This window comes from Ictidomys tridecemlineatus, chromosome 1 (genome assembly GCF_052094955.1).
Source record: "Ictidomys tridecemlineatus isolate mIctTri1 chromosome 1, mIctTri1.hap1, whole genome shotgun sequence".
Taxonomy (NCBI): Eukaryota; Metazoa; Chordata; class Mammalia; order Rodentia; family Sciuridae; genus Ictidomys; species Ictidomys tridecemlineatus.
In genome coordinates this window covers 244,299,941-244,312,340 of record NC_135477.1, presented here as the reverse complement: position 1 = coordinate 244,312,340, position 12,400 = coordinate 244,299,941, and the positions used below count along the sequence as shown (strand labels likewise).

Genomic DNA, 12,400 nt, shown 5'->3' with positions numbered 1-12,400 from the left:
GCAAGCATCTCACACTGTGCTTTCTAAACCTGTCTATGTGAATCACCTAGAAAAACTGAATAAGTATGGTGGAATTATAAGTAGAATCCACATCTACCACTCATACTTGTGCAAAGAAATACAGCACAGCATTTTTAGCACTACACTGAAAAATACAATCAAAACTAAATTACACTAACATGTTTCTTTGGGGGATTAACAGAAAATACATAGGAAAATAGGTCCATATTTCCCATGAAAGACCAATGCTTGAAAATGGCCATTCGCTTGAGTAATACAAAGACCGAAGTTCTAAAAAATATTAAAAATCTAGCACTCTTCAATTTGGTACCCCTTTGTTCAATATCACATTTAGAAATCACTAAGTACGGTATTAATCATATCTTCTATGGAAGATTTTAAAAGATAATTAAATACTGACTAATCCTTAGTTTATACAAAAATCTAATAAATTATTTTATTTGATTGATGTAGGTAGTTAATTTAAAGGAAAACTATTGGAAGGAGCGACCAGTCTATAAATGGGATCAAATTTTCACCTCCCTGACCTTATTTTTATTTAATTCTTTCACTTTTGTAACACTGAAATCCTCATACTAATCCCATAGGGCATTATGGTAGGCAGCCTCTAAAATGGTCCCCTATGATGATGCCACTTTCCTGTTACTCATGGCTTTATGTGATCCTTTCCCTTCAAGTGTGCACTGGACTTAGTGTTGGCTTCTAAAAAACAGAATACAATGAAAGTGATGACATGTCACTTCTGAGATTAGGTTACGAAGAGATTTGGCACTGCCGTGGTGCCCTCTCTTCCACATGCCATGTTGTGACCACTCTATGGTTAGGTTCATGAGACAAGGAGCTCAAGTATCCAGCTAAAGCTAGACAACCTATGTTCCACCACTCTCTGTCAATCAAACCTTATGATGACTGTAGACTCCACTGACACCTTTACTGTAGGAAGTAGGTACCTTGTTTAGACACCTGAGTAAGAGGGTGCCCAGCTAAGCTGCACCCAGATATCTGGTCCACAGGAACTAGAAGATATAAATGTATACTGTTTGAAGCTATAATTTGTTATATAGCAACAGAAAACTAATATATATATTTTTTACTCTTAAGAATCACTTAATTGCTGGGCACAGTGGGGCACGCTGTAATTCTAGAGGTTTGGAAAGCTGACAGGAGGATTGTGAGTTCAAGCTAGCCTCAGAAAAAGTGAGGCACTAACTGACTCAGTGAGGCCCTATCTCTAAATACAATACATAATAGGGGTGGGGATGTGGCTTAGTGGTTGAGTACCCCTGAGTTCAATCCCCAGTAACCTTCCTTCCCTCCCTCAAAAAAAGAATCACTTAATTTGGGGCTGGGTTTGTAGCTCAGTGGTGAGTGCTTGCCTACCACATGGTAGGCACTGGATTTGATCCTCAGCACCACATAAAACTAAGTAAAACAAATGTATTGTATCCATCTACAACTTAAAAAAAAAAATCACTTAATCTACAGCATAATACATTATTTAATAAAATTCCTTTTACAAAAACTAACATATAACTGTAATCTATTTATGAGTACTTCTATCTATATTATCTCAACTGATTTTCTTTTTTTTTCTTTCTTTTTTTTTTTAAAGAGAGAAGAGAGAGGAGAGAGAAAGAGAGAATTTTTTAATATTTTATTTTTTAGTTCTCGGCGGACACAACATCTTTGTTGGTATGTGGTGCTGAGGATCGAACCCGGGTCGCGCGCATGCCAGGCGAGCGCGCTACCGCTTGAGCCACATCCCCAGCCCTCAACTGATTTTCATAAACAATCATATGCAGTGTATGGTGCAGATAAGAAAAGATGTAATTCTCACAATCTGTATTCAAGGATTCTAGCATTCAATCTCACATACCCCATCCTATACAAAAATTTTTAAAAACTTGATCATTCCTGAAAGTTACTTGTTCATGACTCATGCCTTCTATTTCTTAAATTTCCTCCTTAGATGTCAGAAAACTTCTTAGTGCTAATAGCAATCTTGGTATGCTATAGTATCTTCTCAAACATTAATACTTCTAAAAGAAAGTAGTCTAATGAATTTTTTTTTAATGAACTAAGGAGTAGCCTAAAATCACAATACAATTGAAAGTAATTCAGAGAGAACAACATTTAAATAAATGCCTAACTATCTACATATCTATTTTTAGCTTGCTTATATGAATTATTCAGCCCAAATATTTAGTGAGCACCTACTCAGAACCAGAAATTGTATGTGATCAGCAAGTATGATGAATAAGATGTAGTATACCACTGCCCCCCTCCCTGACCTAATAAAAGATTCCCAAGCCAGGAGAAGAAGGTTAATACAATATAATAGATATTATAATAAATATTTAAAAGAGAGAGAAAATAGAATGACAGGTCCTATTCAAAAGAGAAAAGAAAGGTATTACAGAAAAGATGGAATGATGCTGGGGCTTAAAGAATAAAAAACAACTTGTTTCCAGCCAAAGGTAGGGAAAATGGTATTCCAAGGCAAAAGAAAAAGAATAACACAATGCAAATCAAATTAATATGGATCCCCACCAAAAGAGTTAAAATTAAGGTAACTAGTCAGCCTCTGATAATCTCATTTATTCATTAAAAAAATAACCTAAGCATATACCATATGCCTGGTACTGTGCTAGGTACTAGAAATCAAACAATAAATATGATATTAAGTCCCTGACCTCAAGGAACTTAGAGTCTTACAGTTTAAGAGGAATGTATATTCATTGTTAATTACATTGGCTTTGAATGGCTTATCCCTGGGTTTGTAAGCATTAATTGTTTGTAAGCATTAATTTCTAATTTGTAAAATGGAGATAATATTATAGCTATACCTCAAAGGATTGCAATAAATATTAAAAAATGCAAGTAAAAATTCAAACCAGAAAGCTCTTAATATATAATACCATTACCGCTATTGCTATTGCTATTACTATTATCATCATCATTGCTAAGAATGAGGTAAAGAGTTTACTAAAAACCTTTTCTATTGTCTAAATCATAAATGAACTGGATTCTATAAACAAAGTACAAGTAGTGATAATGTAATTATCAACTAAGGTATTAAGTATCCCTAACTCTGTGTCATAAAGTCCAAAAAATGTTATTGAACATAATACCTGATCCATCAGCAGGCAGTCTCTCATGATACAATCTGAGATTGATTTTATTTGAGTACTAGCAGATCTTCAACTCTGTGTATATGTGTACTTAAAAAATAATATTAAATAACTAAGGCAAAAAAAAATAATTCACTTTGGAGTTAAAATATTAAAAATATTAAATATAAGCTGATTTAAACTGGAAGGAATATTTCAAAGGGCAAGAAACATTCTTATTATTATAATTCTTTTTTTCTTCCAGAGATTGAACCCAGAGGCACTTTACCACTGAGCTACATCCCTGGCCTTTTCTTTTCTTTTGAGACAATCTTGCTAAATTACTTACGGTCCTACATTGCTGAGGCTGGCTTTAAACTTTCAATCCTCCTGCCTCAGCCTCCCAAGACACTGGGGATTACAGGTATGCACCATCATGCCTGGCAGAATGACACTTACTGATCAAAGAAAAGTAAAGAAAAAAGACATTGCCTGAAATGAAGAAATAAATAATCATGAATAGGGTGACTGAGAATTAGAATTTTTTAAAAGTTCGAAAAACCAAGAGTCAAACATCTCTAACACAAGATTTAGAAAGCAACACTTTGGAGATGGTCTGATATCAGTTATTTTAAATCTATTTAAAACTTCACTTCTACTAAGACACCAACTACAACACCAAAGTTTTGGATGACTTCTTTGGGTTAAATTTCATTCTGTGAAACCAGACATGTTGGCACTTGCTTATAATCCAGCAGTTTGGGAGGCTGAGGCAGGAGGATTGAAAAGTTCAATGTCAACCTCAGCAACTTAGTGAGTTCCTGAGCAATTTGGCAAGACCCTGTCTCAAAAGAAAAGAAAAAAAAAAAAAGCCAGGATGTAGCTCAGTGGTAAAGTGCCTCTGGGTTCTATCTCTTGTACCAAACAACAACAATAACAAAACACAATAAATAAAATTCAATATAATGGTATGTACTGAATATGAGATTTGCAAAGAAAGGTATAACACAAAGAAAGAAAACAATACCTTTATTTTATTTACTATTTTTATGTGATACCAGGGATCAAACCCAGGGCCTCACATGTGCTAGGCAAGCGCTCTACCACTGAGCTACAGCCCCAGCCCTAGAAACTCAATTTAAAAAGCACAGTAAATACTGAGTACAATTAAGGCAATCATTTTTTTTTAAGAGAGAGAGAGAGAATTTTTTAATATTTATTTTTTTAGTTTTCAGCGGACACAACAACTTTGTTTGTATGTGGTGCTGAGGATCGAACTCGGGCCCACACATGTCAGGCGAGCGCACTACCGCTTGAGCCACCCCCCAGCCCCAAGGCAATCATTTTTTAATTCGGGAAAGATATAATGTAAAGCAAAAGTCTTCAACATGGAGAAAAGAAAAGTTACTTTATTCTTCAACTTTTACCCACTCCTCTCTTGAAGCTATAACTTCTTCCCGTAAAGCAATACTTCTAGGACTTCTTTTACAAAGTCAGTTCACTCACTTCAGGATGCAAAGTGACATTTACTTCTACTAAGGCACCAACCACAATACCAAAGTTTTGGATAACTTCCTTGGGTTAAATTTCATTCTATGAAATCCTACTGTTAAAAAATGCAACAAAACCAAGCATGATGGTCCTTGCCTATAATCCCAGTAGCTCAGGAGGCTGAGGCAAGAGAATTGAAAGTTCAAAGCCAGCCTCAGCAACTTAAGCTGAGGCTAAGTTCAAGAACCCACATCCCAAAGTGAGGACCTACTTCCCAAAGTGAAGACCAAGGAAATTTCTGAAACCACAACTCAGAACATGCAACATTAAAAAGTGAGCAAATCCTGTATCAGATTTCTCAGGGCAAAGACTTGAAAGTTTTCTGAAGTAAAAATCAAATTTTAAAAATTCCATTTTAAATCTTTCTAAATATGGTTTAAAGATCAATCAATCAAATTAATCTCCTTAATGGTAGTGGAAAAGCAGTATAGAGTTCAAGATTAGATTTCAGAATTAGAAAAACTTAACGTTCAAATTCTCCTTCCTCCTGTTTCAAACTGTGTAACAAAATTACTTAATTTCCTAAACATCAATTTCTTTTTCAGTGAAATGAAAGTATTATTTACTTCATGAGGTTGAAGTTTTTTCCCATAGTATTAAATATGACCATGAATAATATATAGAAAGCAGTTGATAAATGTTTAAGAGGAAAAAAAGTAGTAACTGCTCTACCAATTCCTGTATCTATTATAACACTTAAGGATCAGTGATAAAAACAATGTTACTAAAAATGGAAACTAAAACTTATTAAACTAGCACACTTTTTACTTTTTATATATTGTGACTTATTTAATCCTTATTAATCAACAGAACACATAAGGTAATTAGAGTTTTATTCTTTATTTTCCTAACTCCTAATGAGGTTAGATATCTTTTTTAAGTGTGCATTTGCCATTTAGGTATTCATTTACTCCTGAAACAAATATCTGAAATCCTTACTACAGGTAAAGTACATTGTTTTAAGTATTACACCACAATCTTCAATTTTTAATCCTATGCCACAGTCAGCACTAAATTAAGATATTAACATAATTTAGTGGCTAATATTATCTTTCATATGTGCATAAATTTGTTTAATTTACTAATGAGTAAGATTGGACAAACTGAAAATTTCATCTAGAAACCACTGTTGATATGTAGTATTTGGAAGGCTGATAAAAGGCTGAATTAATCAAATTGAAGTAGATGTAATTATCCTAGAAATGAAGAGTATGACTCAGACTATATGGATTCAGCAAGGTTAATTCCAAGATTCTATAGAAGATTAATATGCAAAAATCAACTGTACTTCCATGTACTTAACAATGAATAATCTGGAAATAAAATTTTTTTAAAAAGTTCATTTGTGATAGAATAAAAAGAATAAAACACTTAAGAACAAATTTAACAAAAGAAGTGCAATACATGTACACAGATAATTGAAAACAATGTTGACATTGTTTAAGGCTAAAAAAAATGGAAAGCAATCCCACGCTCGTGGATTATAGGACTATAATATTGTTATGATGGCAATACTCCCCAAATTGATCTATAGATCCAACACAATCCCTATCAAAATCACAACTATGTATTTTGTAAAACTCGACAAACTGGCCCTAAAATTCATATGAAAATAAAAGACATTCAGGATAGCCAAAACAATCTTTAAAAAGAATTAAATTGGAAGATTCACACTTCCCATTTTCAAACCTTCTTACAAAGTTACAGTAATCAAGACAGAGTAGTACTGGTATAAAGACAAGACATATACTATCAACGGAGTAAAGCTAACAATCCTGAAATAAACATTTACATGTACATTCAAATCATTTTTAACAAGGGTGCCAAGACTATTTAATGGTTAAAGCTTAAAAGAATAATTTTTCAACAAATGGTGATGGAAAACCGAATAGGTATATGTAAAAGAATGAAGTTGAATTATTATGTCATACCATATGCAAAACTCAAAATGGATCAGACTTTTTTTTTTTTTAAGAATTTAACCTTTATTTATTTGGTTTTATGTGATGCTAAGGATCAAACCCAGTGCCTCATACATTCTAGGCAAGTACTCTACTACTGAGCTACATTCCCAGCCCCCAGAGACTTAAATAACAACTAAAACTAAACATAGGTATAACTATTGGTGGTCCTTGATTAAGCAGTGGTTTCTTATATACGACTTCTAAAACACAAGCCACTGAAGAAAACAATATAAGAAAATCCATATGGTGGGAGGGAGGGAAGTACTTACAAATCACATATCTGACAAGGGACTTATAAAATTCTTATAATTCAATAATAAAATACAAGACAAACCAACTTAAAATGGGCAAAGTCAGATTAAAAAAAGTATTGGCAAACATGGAGAAAGGAATCATCCTACCCTATTGACAGAAATATAAAATGTTGAGAACACTTGGAAAACTGTCTGGTAGTTCCTCAAAGAGTTAAACATAGTTATTATATGACCTAGATATGTTGCTCATATGTACCCAGGAGAATTAAAGATACATAACCACATAGAAACTTGCACATAAACTGTTTGTTCTGTTGTCTTTTTGTTATTGTTGTTGTTTTTATTTTGTTTTGTTGCAGTACTGGGGATTGAATTTAGGGGTGCTTTACCACTGAGCTACATCCCCAGCCCTTTTCATTATAAATTTTGAGACAGAGGTCTCACTAAATTGCTGAGGTTGTCCTTGAATTTATGATCATCCAGCCTCAGCCTCTTGATTTGCTGGGATTACAGGCATGCACCACTGTGCCTGGCTGCACATGAATTTTTATAACATTCTTCATAATAACTAGAAGATGAAAACAAGCCTACTGTCCATCAACTGACAAAGTATAAGTAACACGTGCTGTATCCATACAATGGAATATTATTCAGCCATAAAAAGGAATGCAGTACCGATATTCTACAATATGAAAGAACAAGTAAAAGAAACCAGATACAAAAGGCCACACTGTATGATTTACATATTGATATGTGTAAAAGGAAAACCATAGCAATAGAATGTAGATTTGTGGTTGCCAAAGTCTACAGAAAAAGGAGAATAGCGAGGGTATAGGAATGCTTTCTGGGTGATGAAAATGCTCTGGAACTCCAGAGTGGTGATGGGTATACAATTGATAAATACGATAGTCCCCTTTCATCTACAGTTTCATTTCCCTCAGTTGTAGTTACCTGTAGTCAACTGCAGTCTGAAAATATTAACTGAAATAGTTCTAGAAATAATTAAGTTTTAAATTATATGCCATTCTAAGTAACATTCCCACTCTACTGTTGCAACCTATAACACTCTGTCCCACACTGTTTGTATTCCAGTAAATCTTATTTTACTTAATAATGGCCCCAAAACAAGAGCAGTGATGCTAGCAATTCGGGTACACACTTCCTTAAAGTATTATCTCCTATCATTATAAGAGCAAGCATAGTATAAAATATTTTGAAAGAGACTACATTCACATAACTTTTATTACATTCTATCATTATAATTTCTCTATTTTATTGTTGTTGTGTATCTCTTAACATTCTTAATTCAGGAATCAAATTTTATCGTGTATATATACAGGGAAAGAACACAGGGTATAAGTTCAGTATTATCTATGGTTTCAGGCATCTACAGTGGGTCTTGAAAAAGGGGCAACTAATATATACTAAAAACCACTGAATTTCTCTTTTTTTCTCTTTCTCTCTTCTGGCAGCACTAGGGATTAAATCCACGGGTATTTGGTCCTTTTAATTTTCTTTATTTTTTTAATTTTTTAATTTTAATTTTTTTTGGTACCTGGGATTAAACCCAGGAACACTTAACCACAAACCCCAGACCTTTTTATTTTTTGAGACTGGGTCCCACTAAGTTGTCTAGTGCCTTGCTAAATTGCTGATGTTGTCCTTCAACTTGTAACCCTCCTGCCTCAGCCTCCCAAGTCGCTGGATTATAGGCATTTGCCACCACACCCAGAATGAAGTATATACTTTACAAGAGTAAGTTTTATGGTTTGTGAGAATATGAGATATTTCCAAACCTCTTCCTACTAGTCCAGGTGAGCTACATCATTTATCAGCAAATGTTTACTAAGAGACTACTCTAGATGAAACACTTTTACCAAGTATCACAGGCCTATTTGTCCTCAGAAAATTTTATATTCTGATTGAGAAGTTAAAACAGATAAGGTGAACATAAAATAAACTAGGTATGGTTGTGCATGCCTATAATCCCAGCAATTCGGGATGGGGAGACAAGACGATTGCAAATTTGAGGTCAGCCCCCTGGGCAAATTAGTGAAAACTTGTCTCAAATGAGAAGTGGTTCAATGATACACCACCACTGTGTTCAATACCCCAAACTGGGAAAATACACAAATAAATAAACAAATAAAAGAAACTTAGGCTTTATATACAATAAGAAAAGGTGACAAATCAATATAACATATAATCATAATATGAAAAAAATCACATAAAATAGGGCAGGAAAAAACAGGGGAAGGATTTTAATCTTGAAAAAAAATCATAATTTTGATATGCCATCTCCCCCAGAAAGAAGAAACAAACAAACAAAAAAACAGCCATAGAAAGATGGTAAAACTTGGACTGATAGAGAAAAAAAAGGAGGTAAATATTTTGATTAAAGGTGTACGGCAGGAAAATACATGAGTTATCAAATATAATGAATACATTTATATTTGAATATATTTTGCATATTAAGTATATTGCCATATATACATTAGTATACTATAATACAACACTTTTAGAGACATAATTATCTTCGAATGTTTCTCATCTAAGCAATTATTACTTGGAATATTTGATCTAGAGTAAATAGCCAAGTAATATTAGTTGAGGATTACTTATAATATTTTAATGCAAGAGTAACTTAAGCTTATTTGATTACACTTTGTTTTTTAATCAAATACCTTCCTTCCAAATACCCCATCAGAATGTCACACATTAGCAAATTTCTATTTGGAAATATATTTAACAATAATAGTTTTCCCCAAATCACACTTAAAAATTACACTGTCAACTAACAAAAGTAACATATGTTTGCTAAGCACTACTATAACATGGTTCTAAATATCTGAGTTACTTTTAAGTAGTGTATATCCAACATACAAGACACAAATTAGCTTTAGGGTACAATTTTTTTTTTTTTAAGAGAGAGACAGATCAAGATGTTGTGAACAACCAATAAAAAAAAATTTAAAAAAAAGAGAGAGAGACAGAGAGAGAGAATTTTTTTTTTAAAATATTTACTGTTTAGTTTTCAGCGGACACAACATCTTTGTATGTGGTGCTGAGGATCGAACCCGGGCCGCACGCATGCCAGGCGAGCGCACTACCGCTTTTGCCACATCCCCAGCCCAACAATTTTTAAATAAAAGACACTTTTAGGGAGAGATCAGTCAGTTCATAATTTCTGATCTTATTCTATGCATTGCTGTATCTTTTTTCACCATTTCTCAAATGCATTTAAAGTATCTGCCTACCTTACTTTCCTCAATCCTATGTCTTCTCTAGTATCCAGCAATTGCCCGTCCATCATTCAGAACCAAACACATCTCTATTGTTAATTCTTATCCTTTAATAATTCTGCTCATATGATTCCTCATTCCTTTACACCTCACAGATGGTATTTTTACAGAATAGAATAAATAGAGGGATCCTTCAGACAGCATGTAAAATTCAGGAGGGAACATGGAAAAAAGGTCTTAGCATCAAATGACAGGTATTATTTGCTGATTATATAGCAGTTATTTAATTAATTCTTGTTGAATGATTGAGAGGTCTAAGGGAACAGCTAAGGAAAAACTTCATAAATTTATCTTGTATCTTCAAAAAAGAGTTACTGTTTGAAAATTTCCCTTGTGTAACCTCTCCAGCGAAAATATAAAACAAAACAAAAGTACATATGCTTAAAAGTAAAGATGCTTAAAAGTATTTAGGTCCTAGGAAAGTACTGATTTTCATTTTGACAGTTATGCCAATTTTTAAAATATTTTTAGTTGTAGATATCTTTATTTTATTTTTATGTGGTGCTGAGGATCAAACCCAGTGCTTTCCATATGTGAGGCGAGCACTCTTACCACTGAGCTACAACTCCAGCCCTGGCCAGTTATTTTTGATAAATTAGTTTGATAGCTTTATAATTATTCCTGCATTTAACACTTAAAAAGCTGCTCCCATTTTTAATTATTTTAAAAGTAGACCTTTAATTATAATTATAAGGAGAATACTCTTATGAACAAAGTAACACAGTTCTCACTATAAGATTTCATTATTTGTACAAATTAGTTTAAAACTAAATGAAAGGGCAGTCTTGAGACTAAGCTTGAAAAATGAATACACCAAAAAAGCCTAGGAGCATCATTGCACAACAGAAAATAGTCATAAAAGAACATTCATTTTGTTAAGTTCACAGTAATATATACAATATCCTGAAAAACTCATTGTTAGGAAATTATGGTACTATTATATTTTGGTAATCTAAACAACAAACAAAAACAACACAGGACCCACCATATCCCTTTTTAAAAATATGTATATATTTTGTAGTTGTTGATGGACCTTTAGTTTATTTATTTATTTATATGCAGTGCTGAGACTTGAACCCAGTGCCTCACACATGCCTGGCAAGTGCTCTACCACTGAGCCACAATCCTAGGCCTCCCACCATATCTTTTTAAATATGTATGTATATATATTTTTTAGTTGTAGATGGACACAATATCTTTATTTTTATTTATTTATTTTTTTATGTGGTGCTAAGCATCGAACCCAGGGCCTCACACATGCGAGGCAATGTTGCCCCATGATCTTGAACCTAATAATGGCTTTCAAAATCTATTTTATATACCATCTCTCCTAGAGGGCTTTCTTGATTTACCTTTTTGACACACTAATCTAAATTAGTGACTTTCTCAGTGCTTCTACTGTATCCTTTATTTATCTCAATCACAGCACTAAGATATCGCAACATGATTTTTATTTATCTAAGTTTTTTTAGACTGCAAGATCCTTGATGGGTAGGCTGAAGTCTTTTATATCACCATTTCCAATGCATAACGGTCCCTGAGTAGAGAAACAGGATACATCCAATGTTTGATGACCAAACTTTAACTGGATATTTTATATTTCCAATATTAGGACTAAATAACAGATCTTACCTAGAAACTGATTTTTCTAGATTTTGTTTCCATTGTTTTATTTGACTAGTCCAAGAAATCATAAAACTTGTAAAACTCTTGAGTTTACAGCTGAAGAAACAAGATTGGGTTAATAATTGGCCTAACTGACACTTGGCTAGTAACCTAGTTAATTTCACTATATAATATCTCCAAATGATATACCCAGTTTGAAAAGTCATAATTCGGACCATCAAGAAGTTAAAAATGTACTAAAAAGAGATCACAGCCACAATATTGGGAGAATACATTTAAATGACCTAAGAATAATCAATACAATAAGTACATTCTATGTGGAAAATAAAATGAATTTACTACATAAATTAAGATATGACTGAAAATAAAAATTATGGCAGGGTAAAACTATTTTACAGAAATATGTATTAGAGCCATATAAATGTTCAAATCTTTTGGCCCAAATTCTACTTATATGATTCTACTCCAAGTGAATAAAAACCAGAAAGGGGGAAAAGGGGGACGGTACATAGAAAGATATTCTCCACCTCTTTATATGAAGAAAAATGAAAGCAAATAAAATATCTAATAGA

At 33.1% G+C, this 12,400-nt stretch overlaps 1 protein-coding gene across 4 annotated transcripts in view; it reads right to left on the bottom strand.

The window, feature by feature from the left end:
- Nipbl (NIPBL cohesin loading factor) overlaps positions 1-12,400 on the bottom strand; it is a 171,156-nt gene that overhangs the window by 146,061 nt on the left and 12,695 nt on the right. The gene's annotated exons all lie outside the window — the stretch shown is intronic.